The sequence below is a fragment of the Capsicum annuum genome, chromosome 5 (assembly GCF_002878395.1).
Source record: "Capsicum annuum cultivar UCD-10X-F1 chromosome 5, UCD10Xv1.1, whole genome shotgun sequence".
Lineage (NCBI taxonomy): Eukaryota > Viridiplantae > Streptophyta > Magnoliopsida > Solanales > Solanaceae > Capsicum > Capsicum annuum.
Window position 1 is genome coordinate 127,495,663 of NC_061115.1, and position 13,319 is coordinate 127,508,981.

The window sequence follows — 13,319 nt, forward strand, 5'->3', positions numbered from 1 at the left end:
CTCCGGTATTTGTCCCATGGATTAAGAAAAATTGATTATCTCAATCAAACCTTTTTTTTAAAAAAGGTCGGTTCCATAAAAAACTTTGATGTGTCCGACTGGATCATCGGTGCATCTGACCGGACTAGCGGTGACGCACTGAATGGATCAACAATGCGTCTTACCGGCAGTCAACAATTTTTCTTGCATGTGTGTGCTAGTTCAATTTTCTATTTCTACACTTAAAATCGAGATATTGCATGCAGAATTAGGGCAATAAACCTAGCTCTGATACCATTGATAGTAAATTATGGAGCAAAACAGTATGTACCTTAATAAATTTCGCAGCGGATAAAATTGATTTTGCTACCGAAAGGATCTGCCCCAAGTTTGCTTTGAATCTCTTGAAAACAAATCCTTGAATCACAAACTAAATGCCTTTTTTTTATTGTGATTTTGTTAATGTAATTGATAGATTATTTTTGGTCTTGTGTTTCTGACCCAATCTTCTCTCTACTCTTCTTGTCAGAAAAAAAGAAAAGAACATATAGGGAATTTTGGGGAAGGAACAGTTATTGTGTAACCATTCCTCCCTTTTCTTTTGAAATAAGATTATGTGTTAATCTCATTTTTCTGAATAAGAAATGGGTCGGATCGGGTCGGTCCATATAGGTGACCCATGACCCGTAATCTAATAATCTTACAACAAAAAATTCACAAAACCCCCAAAAAATGCAAGAACAAAAGATATTGGTTTGAAATAGGAATGGAATCCACAAAATAGGCACAATTTGAAAAAAAGATATGCTAAGATTGGAGAGGTAAAGTATTGGAGTGAAAATAAGAGAGGTTACCAAGAAACACGCATGTGTGGAGTTTATGAGAAAAATGCTATTTTTCCTATAAAATGTAATTTTGTGAAAGTGTTGTTATTTATTATAATTATGGTTTTGAGTTTGTCACTTCCTGTAGTTTTTTTTTTTTTTTTTTTTTTTTTTTTTTTTTTTTTTTTTTTTTTTAACAAATTTTAGGCTTATTATTTCTTAATGAAAAAATTACGCAAGACATAGGCCAAGCAACCTAAGAAAATAACAAAACAAAACAAAACAAAAAAACCCTCCTAACCCAAAAGCCCACCCGAATGAGGCCCCCGAAAAACCCCTACACCTTATTACATTTATAATATATCCGAAAATGAGAGTTTTTTATTTTCACTCTCACCTACACCTTTCCGCGCCCCTCAACACCTGAGAACTGATGCTGCCGCCGCTCTTCAACCATAATTTTCTCCGTCTCTTCTTTGGATTATCAATGATTTTTTTGGAAGCTTGTGTATTTTAGATATTAGCTTTCAAGAGTAAGTAATCGACTCCTTGTTCCATTTTGTTTACTGGTTATTCCTCCTTTCTTAGCTGTGTTCTCCGATAGATGGATATGCTCTTTCTTTTTTGATAAAGGTTCCGTTTTTGAAGGTTGTTCTATTCTGCTGGATATGTCACAAGCTTTCTGTTTGTACCTTTTTGTTAAATGAATCTGATTCTTCTCCCTTTGTAGGTGGATCCGTGATTGAGTGCATGGGAGGCTTGATACATCCGCCCTATAGTGGACACAACAACTTTCAGGTTTATTGTTTCTGAATTGATGATGAAACCTTTTCTTTTTGTCAAGTCTTTTTTGATGGCTGAAGTAGTGTAGACTAGAATTCCATTTGTTTTTGAAGACTTCATGGCTATGTAAATATTGTTTAAGTGAAAATGCTTATGTTGTAGCCTTCTCTGTACCATTATACCTTAATAGGCGATACTCTTAAATATGGGCAATTTAGCTTGTCACTGTTGATGATTTGCTTAACTATTGTTTCCATGCTGTTAAAATGGACAAAACTGCATTCCCCTTTCTCTATTGCTAGATTTGCTAGGTAATCTTCAGGTTTATTTCCTTCTCTCATGATATGCTGGAATTTTATATGCTTCTCCGCAAGATTAAGCTTTATCTATAAAGTCATGTTTGTGATGCTCCATAGACATGTTCACTCACCTTCTAAGATCCTTTTAAGCAACAATGAATCTGTTTGTATGACGATTTTATTATACTGTGTTAACTTGCATGTTTACTGGCTGCCACGATATTTGTTGCTTCTGCAACACTATCCCTGTTCAATGTGCAATATCATGTCGAAAAGGATTAAGATTAAAACACTTTACTCCATTTGTGTGAGGTGGCTGGTTGAATTGTGCTAATATTATATATATAAAAAATTTCAGCTCATATTATATAATTAAAAGTATCCTTAAAATGATTCCATACCATATTTTCAGAGTTTCGTATATATAAATCTTGCTATAATATAATTTAAGTTTTGATTATTTTAAACATATTATTAAATTATTCATTTTACATCTTTAGGACGAAAAATTCAATAAATCTTTATCCAACTATAATTTAAAATATTACTTCTTCATTAATAAGTATAAAACTATTTTCAAATGGCAAATATTAAAAATTTAATAATTTTGAAAAATAAAAAATTAAAACCTGAAGACCAAATTTTATCTATATATTTCGAGAATAAATATTCAAATGATATATTCATTCTTAGCATGTTCTCAATTAGTCAATGTGCAATATCATGATTCGTTTTTTCAGTTGCTCTAAATCTTTATATTTCAATAATGAGCAAATCTTTTGTTATTTATTTGTTAAAGAATTTTGAAGGTCAATAATTTTAATTTTAAAATTAGATAAACGATTTGCGTAAGAAACTGTTGAATGAGCTCCGAACAATGAACGTGTTAGGCGTGCTTAAGTCACACAATTGGCAGCTTAGGATGTAATCCTCATAAGATTATGTCTCAGTCGCAAGCTTTAGGGCATTTTAAAAGTGGCAAATTCTGGATGAGTCTCAAACAAAGCCTTCTAAGCCACTGATTACATCAAACGAATCCTCATTAAGTTTATGGATTTCTATATATAGTGTATTAATCATTTCATATTAGCATACAACAATAATTTAATACATTATTAAATAATTAATGGCTTGTAAATACACACATAAAATTTATTAAATTCATGTATACTCGTATGCATAGTATTCCCACCCACGTGATCGCAAAAAAGGACCACGCAATCGCGATGCACTGATCGAGCACTCTTTGCAATCACATTCCCACCAACGCATTCTCGATGCATAGCCACAAACCCTTCACTATCATGGCTAGAAACCTCATGACTGCGATGAGCAATTCAGCGGCACAAGGTAGTAGCTGAACCAACATACCAATCTCACTCAAAAATTTCTGATCAGACTCGAGAATTTTTGTCAGACTTATGAACACAAACCAACTGTGCTACAAGACTAAAAACAACATTCTGGACTAAATAGAATCGTCAGATCATCGAGAAAAGATCATTATCTATGCATGTTTATCGAAGTCAATGTTATGTCTTAAACTTTCAACTTTCCAACCCATTACTCAAAATCCATCCAAACGTCTTGAAACCCAAACAAAAAGTCCTACTAACCAAAAAATCACATTATGGAGCTAACAGAACTACATATAACCTTATTTTCTCTGGATGCTGACGTAAGTCAACTATACCAACTTTCGAACATTCTAAAATAAATAAATCACATAATTTTTAGCCAACCACCTCATGAACCACCCACACCTGCAAAAAAAAATACCATAAAGCGACTAACAGGAGGGGTAAATTGACAAATACACCAAAATTAAAAATTCACTATGAGGGTTGCTACATTATCCACCAGTAAAACACACATTTATCCTCAAACATAAGGAAAAAGAAGGTACCTGAACTATCAAATAATTAGGGATGTCTACTCTCTATGTCCATCTCGATTTTCCAAGTGACCTCCTTAACCGGATGATGCTTTCACTATACTTTCATAGAAGCTATCTCCTTAGTCCTTAACTACTGAATCTTTCTATCCAAAATGTCCACGAGCTCTTTCTCATATGTATAATTTTGATCTACATATATCGAATCCAGCTGAACCACATGAAAACAATAGAAATGATACTTCTTCAACACTAAAACGTGGAATACTAGATGCATAGCTGCAAGACTCAGAGGTAAAGCCAACTCCTAGGTTACCTCTCCATTACACAATAAGATCAAAAAAAAATTAATAAATCTTGGGCTAAGATTATCGTTCTTTACAAACCTCATCACATCCTTCATGGGTGATACCTTTAACAAAACTCACTCACCAGCCTTAAAATCCAAGTCATGAAACCTCCAATCCGCATAAATCTTCTACCTGCTCTAGGCTATATTAACTTTACCCTATCCATGAAATATCTCAACAAATCTATACTCCATGACCTAACATCAAAAGAATCAAACCAACCAACTAGAGATGTATACTTCCTCCCACAAAAAGCCTCAAATTGTGCCATATGAATATTGAAATAATAACTATTATTGTATGCAAATTTTTTCAAAGGTACCCTTGATACCAAATTCAATAACACAAGCCTAAAACATATATCCTCTAAAAATTGATTTGTCTATTCTGAGTGACCATCTATATATGGATGAATTTGTTGTGCACATCTTTAACTATGTGCTCGACTTACTACATAGAACCCCAGAAATATGATATTAACTAAGTACCTTGATTTGTAATGATGGAAATAGGTAAACCATGCAACTGAACCATCTCCTTGATGAAGATCATATCTAATGTCTCTACTTAATAGTTAGTGTCAAACCCCCTTTTTTTTACCTACCCCACTAGGACATGATTTTAAAAGAAGATTTTTCCAATTAGCGATGTTTTAAAAATGGATTATATTATTTAAAGATTCTCTACTTGAAATTGAGTTCGTGCATTCAGATGAATATTCTCCTTTTACTAATTACTATGGGTTTTGAATAAATTCATACTTCGTGCACTCAGATCCCATGAGGATTCTTACTAGTATTGATGCAAGATCTGCCTTGATGGAGTGGATTTAGGATCATTACTGTAAGGATTGTAGACTTTGTGGCATTCATGATCAGGTGCTGAGAGGTAAGCCTGGTTGGGCTACTATATTGGATTTTAAGGGTATTCTGAGGTTTGATGGGTGTATTTATGTTTTGAGGGTTTAAGACTTAATGAAGTTTCCATTGTAAGAGGCTCAGAGTTCTTGATATTCCATTCACCATTGAATGGATAAGATGTATAGATATTTAAATTAACACAATCAGTGAGCGGTATGAAGAAGGATGGAGTAGACTTTGTGTCATAACCCAAATTAGGGCTTGGCTATGATGGGTATCTCAAGTCCACTAAGGGCTGGAGATCACCTCCATTGCCTAGTCAAACCAAACACAATGCCCAACAGAGGCTAAATTCTGAATATATAACAAGATAAGATATAAAATCTCAAAGGAATCCAAGATAACTAAATATCCAACAACTGATAACTAAACCATCCAAGTCCACAACAATATCCACAAAGCCTCTAATAAAATTTAAAGCCAATATAAATCGGTACATGCCCTCGACTCCAACAATGACAATGATAATGATATTGATAATATTATTGATAATGTAAAATTCTCAATTCTAGTCTATGGAAGAAAACTGATGAAAGGACCAAGACTTTTGAGGAATGGATGATCACCACTTCACCACTAATAATCGATGAATCAAGCTGATCTATCTAAAACTATGTAGAAAAAGTAGAGGTATCTACGGTGCCTTCATCGTATGGGGATACATCATTTAAAGATAGTTAGTGTGTTGAGCACTAGCATGTAACTTAGGGATAGAGTATAAAATAATGCCAAGTCAAATCCAATTCAAAACCATATGGAAAACATCATATACATACATAAATAATATGTCAGGATAGGGATCATGGCTTATCATGAAGTATAACATTATCCTGGCTATATAGCTCAACTATCTTAATAGGCACCCACGGGCTATACAGGTTTAGATCCCCCTGCTGAAAAGGTCCTAGTGCGAGTTTGCCATATGAACTGGAGTTATCAAGAAAGATCGAGAAATTACTTGACTCGACATTAATCCAAGATGAAAATATATCAATAGTTTAAACTATGGAAACAAGTCATCAAGACCATCCCTCATGTCGGCAAACATGAGTTTCCAGTACAAGTCATCCGAGACCCACACCTTCACGGCTTCGCTACATAACCCATATTAAGCCTAATTTAAAACAAGTTTCACATAACTTATTTATTAACCAATGAATCAACCGTTAAGGCACACCATGGGTATCGTCATACCTTTACATGTGCAAGCTTACCTCTATACCATAACAATCATATTAGCTTGGGAGAATGCCTCGACCCCCTTTGTTCATTAAATAAAGTCATCGCCAACAATGATTTCAAAATCCATGTTCATTGTTTAATCCTTTACTCAATGTAATAACATGGGTGAGTAAGTCAAACCAAGTGACAAGTTCATAATTCAAAGCCATTAGCATAAGTGGGTTGAGAGAACACAATTTTTCATAACCAATTCTAATTTCAAAACTTCAATCTTGGGAAAACCATAAACCCTAAGTTTATTAAACATTCCCATGCACCCCTAAGTTAAAAATCATTAATAAAGCATAAACAATGGATAATAATGATGGAATAACAATTTACAAATCAACCATGTCCAAACCCTCAACCACATAAAATCCCACATTAAAAACCATCCAATTAAACCATTTAAATACATGCTTTTTATAAAGTAATAATTAGGGAAGAGAAATATGCCCGAAATACCAAAATTTATCGAGAGAATTCAACCCTTGAGCCCTTAGAGGAACAAATTCATAAAAATCCTAAGTATATTGACCTTAGAAAGTTTTTAGAGAAGAGAATGTGTATTGATTATGTTATGAATGAGAAATAACTCCCTTGAGTACTTTATGGATGTGGGATATAAGTAAGAAAATGGGGAATTTACCAGAATACCCTTAATGAAAAGACTGAAAATTGACCGCTCAATCGGTACGAGTGACCTTATGACTTATAGGGTCACCTTATGACTCGTAAGGTCCTACTCATAGTTCGTACAGTGTTCATAGTCACCAACATTGACTTAGCTTCGAGTTATTTCATAGGAATCGTACTCAGTCATTATGATTTGCATGGTCCAATCATTATCAAAGCAGAAACAATTAGGCATCACAATAGTTAGGCTACAAAAAATAACATATGATTCATTTTATGTCTTTATGAATCGAATCCCCCAGTCATAGACATAGTAGAAACTCTAGGTCAACACACTATCTAGGCTATTATTGGGTCTTTAAGACCTACTAAGACTCCCTATGACTCGCAGGGTGAGCTGTAGTGACAAAAAGGATAAAATTTCAAAAATTTTTAAGGACCAAGAATCTGGGGTGTTTTACTTTGTATCTTGTTCCCTTTGTTTTTAGTAGGTAAATATAAAACATCAGATACCTTATGACCTAATCTAGAGATTACCCATTCCTGAGTGAAAGTGAAAGTGAATCACTATGGACATCATGAGTGGTTTGACTCACACTTCTCGTGATTTTGATGGCATTTGGGTCATAATAGATTGATTGATCAAATTAGCCTATTTCTTCCCTATTTAAATATATTTTAATGTCATAGAGTTTTACCCATATCTATGTTAATGAGATAGTTTGCCTTCATGGATTACCCATATCCATTTTTTAGATAGAGGCTCAGTGTTCACCTTTAGCTTCTGGAGGACTTTCCAAGAGGACATGGGTAATCAGGTTGACCTCAACATCACTTTTAACCCTCAAACCAATGGGCAGTCATAATAGACTTCTTAGGTTTTAGAGGATATTCTCCACATGTGTTTTATGGACTTTGGAGGTCAATAGGAGCAACACTCGGCCTTAGCAGAGTTTGCTTATAATAATAGCTACTATTTGAGTATTGATATAATACCATTTGAGGCATTATATAGTAGACGTTGTTGATATCTAATAGGTTGGTTTGACACTTTAGGATTATTCCCCATGGTACCAACTTACTTTATGAGTCATTGGATAGGATTTGTGTGATACAAGATAAGATGAGGGCAACTCAGAGTACGTAAAAGAGTTATGTTGACTATAGACTTCGTTTCTTGAAGTTTGGAGTTGGCGACTGGGTTTTCCTTTTAGTATCACCCATGAAATGAGTGATGAGGTTTGGGAAGAGGGACAAGCTCAATCCCAGGTGTACTGGACCATTAGTGATACTTTGGATGATTGGAGAGGTAACATATGAGTTGGCCTTGTCCCCTTCAGCAAAATTTTTCAGTTGTTCATCTAGCTTTGCAGTCTCTATGTTACAATATTATATTCCTGATAAGTAACATGTACTTCAGTGGGACTCAGTTCAATTAGATAAAGGTTGACCTATATGGAGCAGTCAATTTTTATTTTGGCCAGAGATGTCAGATGGTTGCGCTCTATAGATATTTCAGTGGTTAAGGTTCAATGAAGACATCATTTAGTTTAGAAGGATACCTAGGAGATCTAGAGTGAGATGCGGACCAAGTATTCTCACCATTTTAAGCCTTCAGGTACACCCCGATCCTTTACTTTTACGGATGAAAGTCCTTTGAGTAGTGGATATTTTAACGACCCTCTAAGTCATGATCTACATTTCTACACTATTACGATATTTAGATCTTTTACATAGCTTTACCAAGTCATTTATGACTTGCTTGAGCTGACAGTTAATTCTAAATAATTTATTTATTTTTAGAGATAATTATCTATTTTGAAGTATTTGCTATGCAGAGTTGGGTATTCGGCCTAAATTACATGTAAACGGCCTCGTATGCTAAATCTAATAGTTCCATTAGATCCATAACATTGATTTTGGTCTTGGGGGACCCATAGTTTTGGTATCAAGGCTTTAAGACTCGTTTTGGGCTATTAGGTGGATTTTGGTTAAAACAATCTTTAGATATGAGACCCATATTTCACTGAACTGACCTCGAATAGAAATTATGATAGCACCGTGAGTTTGGAATGTCAAAATTAGTTGGGTAACTTATTTTGTTCGTATTCAGGATTTTGAACAATCTTGAAGGTTTTATTGAAGATTTAGCACTTTCAAAACTACTGGTGCAGGCCAAAAACAGCCTTCACAATCGGCCATCGTGTTCATGACCTTGCCTTTGAATTTGCAAATAGTCTCTTACAAGCTATACCAAACCTCCTACTTTATGATCGCGGTGGACCCACTGCATTCATGAAGGGTAAGTTAGGTATTGGTCCACATTCACGATGGGGTCCCCGTGTTCACAAAGAAGGGACCCTAGACAATATTTAATATTGGAATCTAATTTATCCTCTATTTTTCTAAGTCCCCACTTCATAAATAACCCTAGATAGCTTAGACAAAGACGAGATTGATCATTAGGTCTAGGGGTTACGTTGGAGATCTCTCTATAGTCACTTCCCTATTGTTTATTTTGTAAATTCCCTTTAATTTCTAAGTTGATCCTCCAATTTAAATTCCAATTCACAGTTTAATTTATGGATTGATTTAGAGTTTGTTTGTGCTAGGATTTTACCTATTTTTAAAGGGTAAATGATCCTTGATGCTAGAGAGCCATTTTGATAATTTCAAATTTGTGATCCCACAAGCGGGCCCTACATGAGATTTTTAGCTTGATTTTTGACATAGATCATGTAATATAATTTGGGTATTATTATCCTTGTTTTAATGCAAAGATTATAATCTTGATAGCGTGGCATCATGTGGAGGCTTCTCAGGAGGGAAAAACTCTGATTTAGTGGACTTTCTTGAGCTTCATTGGCATCGAGGTAGGCTAGGCTTACTTTCCTCATAGATAGAGCTTTATTATGGTATTAGTATAGCAATATTCTAGATTTGTATTGAATTTATTGCTTGGTTTCGTGTTTAGTGAATCATGGATTATTTTGACTTAGAGAGTCATTTTAGGTAGAATGGACCCATTCCTCTTCTCTTTGAGTTAAATTGTTGTCTTACAACTATTTTGGACCTATTAAACACCTTATAATGGAAATTTAAAGCCTTAGTATAGTTCTAGGGAGAGATTTATCTTAGTATGGACATTTAGGGTCAGTAGCGAGCCCCACAACCCTATTTAAGGTCAAATATCCTAGTTAACTCCTTGTAGACCTAGAAAGCCTTATTTCATCATCTTTTATACAAAATTTGAGATATTTATGCATGTACTAATAACTCACGTGAATTATGCCTGATTTTTACCTATGGATGGACCGAGTTGCCTAACGTGTTCCAATAAAAGCAATAAAAGAACATAAATATTAAACACGATAGTTTTACGTAGAAAACACCCATCTCACAAAAGGTGTAAAAAACCAAGACTTGTATCTCTATAGGATTTAAGCCCAACTTCACTAACACAATGAGTCTCTAAAAAAAAGATTACAGACATTGTTATCTAAGGAATTATAAACTCCAATTCCTAATCTTCAACAATCTCTCAGACCGTTGAAACCCACTTCAAGTTCCCCCACTTAAAAATCAAATTACAAAACTCTAGCAACCCTAAGAACTAACTTCCATTCCTAAAAACACACAAAACGCCTAATAACGCTCAATGCACTCCTAGATTTGAGGAATGAGGCGATCGTTATCAAGTAACCCAATGTAAATTGGGGTCGAATCTCAAGGAGTAAATGCTATAGACTTCCAATCTATGGGTGTTCAAGTTACTATAAGGTTACCCAGAATGCTAATGGAAGCAACATGTATAAGTAAATTGGGGGAATTTGTCAAAAATTCTTCACACAAACTTTACTAGTACGGAGTGAATGCTATCTTTGGTCTAAATTCAAGGTTTGGAGGAAGCTTGGGATTATGTTTCCTTATAGGTAATGTATGTGGGATAATGTTGGTTTATCAAGGGATTTAGTTGTTAAGTAATGGATACGCTAGGTCAAATGTTATTGAGGTCAATCTTTCGATAAAACCACACCGATTTCACCCATTGGATCTTTCGATCATCTAATAACTGTGGAGTTTATGTAACCACTCAAAACCTCAACCAAGCATCCCTATTTCTAGGATGATGCTCTTGACATGATTTACACTTCCTAAACACTTATTTCTAAAATTGCAAAGAGTAGTAAACCATAGACTTAGTTGTTCACCATTACCTTATACCCTGATAACCATCTTTTGAGGATGTTATGGGTTATCTAATATTCACCTAAGTCCCTTTTTCGAGGATGAAAAAAGGTTTCTAGAGCTTGGAGCCTTCACACATCAAACCCATATGGAAATTTGGAGTTTTCACCTATCAAATCCCAACTTATAAGATTAAGCAATGGCAAAATCCATACTCTACAACTAAAATCAATGCAAACACAATAATACCCACACACAATTACACTCTAATTCAACATAATCCCAAGAATAAATTACTTAGCTACTCATGAAGAAAATAAAGAGAGATATACCATATGGGTCAACCAAAACATTCATTTTTCAATAAGAAACTAAGAAATATGAGTCTCCAAAGTTGATTACACACTTGCCCAATTAGGGTTTTAAGGTTAGAATTCACAATTCTATTATGAGACAAGTAATACCCAAAGAAGAAAGGTTTTTTTGCTTATATATGATTTGGGATTCGTCTATGATATTTTACAATTTCCCCCTTGGGCTAGTTCCTGCTGATTCGCGATCTCGTGTATTTGACTGCTACCATGCCTACGCGACCGTGGTTAGATTCTGTGACCACATTGCTCTGACCATCTTGATTGACCGCGATCGCAGCTAGAGGACCGTTGTCACATCAACTGGGTTTGATGCAACCCAGGTCTTTAGCAGCACTCTTTAATGCTTCCTCTTATCATTTTCAGCTCCAATCCACATCTTTTGACCTCCTTAGCTTTTTTACCTTCATTGAGTGGATATTAGTGCATCTAACTACAAGTTTGTCTTATTTGTGCGTTCAAATCAAGGTATTATGCACAAATAATCGGTATGAATAAGTGGTAAAAACATCACTTATCAACTCCCCAACTTAAGACTTTGCTTGTCCTCGAGCAACACTAACCCTATGTTATGATGCAATGTATGCCCTCATTCTATCAATTAATGATCATGATCACTTAACTAGAGTGTCGCCACTAAAAGCATTTCACACATGGACAAATAAGTTTCTAACCACTCCAATCATTATAAAGTGCAATAGACTTGGTGAGAAACCATGTAACAACTACTAACACTCTAAAAATGACTTGCATTCTATACCCTTGTGTACCTCATTGCGCGGGAGAAGATAAAATCACCCACCTCAACTAGCTCGTATGCCTCCTCACAAGAAATAAAAATTTCACACACCTAATTAATAATCATGCAATAATGAACTTTAAGTGCAATCCCTCACTATCTCAAGAAGTTCTCCATGTTAGCAAAAACCATACCATAAGCTTGCCCCAATTTTCAATCGCCACTAAAAAGAAGGTAAGTGGTTGGAGATTTCAAAGGAATTTCTAAGCTTGTAATGTAGGGTGGGAGTAGGGTAGGATATAATTTTGGAAACAACATGGTGACACCCTTCCTTAAATTTCTACATAACATTTTTCAAATCTCTTTCTTTTCCTCTATAACTATGGGCCACTCTCCTTGCTTTCTTGCTTCTACCATGCCTACTTTTTGCTTCCTTTGCTCACCCAACTTGTTTTATCTAATTTTCTTGCAATGTTAAAGCTATCATTTCTTTTTTGGGTCCTTTCTTTTTCTATTCACTTCTTTTCAAAACATAGGCACATTAGGCATGTACTAACTCTTTGTGGCACCAAAATTTCTTCCTTCAATTTTTTCCACCCCCAATTTAGTCCTTTTCCATCAAATTATATTCTCAAGTTCAAGAAGGTTATGGTTCAAAATAGGTATAAAAAGAATGGTTCATGGATTGTAATGTGTTTACCAAAGAAAGGTCCAAAGGCTCAAAGTGGGTACGAGGGATTACACTTATTTAAGGGTAGGATTTTTAGTCTTAAAGTTGGTACAAAAATCACAAATATAGCCTAAGATCATTTCTCCAACCAAGTACAATCTAAATTAGCTAGGAAATACTAGAGGGGCAAGTTCTAGATAGCATAAGTACATAAGAGATGAAGACAATCAACCTTACACATATGGCATGCGAGTATTGCCAAGAGGGTTTAATTGTTCTACCGCTCGAGATAAATATAGGGTATTTATTAACTTTCCAACTTCAACTCTCAGTCATAAAAAGAAGGAAAATATTGTTACAAAGTTGCTCACATCCATCCCTTTGGATTTCGTAAAAATTTTTGGACAGAAGGGGTTGTTTGCCTTTGTATCTGCACCACTTATAA

The 13,319-nt window shown here is 34.8% G+C and overlaps 1 long non-coding RNA gene across 1 annotated transcript; it reads left to right on the forward strand.

Moving 5' to 3' along the window:
* Positions 1-1,027: 1,027 nt before the first annotated feature.
* Positions 1,028-1,811, forward strand: LOC107872479. The gene is made up of 2 exons (XR_001674872.2): positions 1,028-1,336; positions 1,534-1,811. It is a non-coding gene; the product is annotated as an uncharacterized LOC107872479 (long non-coding RNA).
* Positions 1,812-13,319: the final 11,508 nt, after the last annotated feature.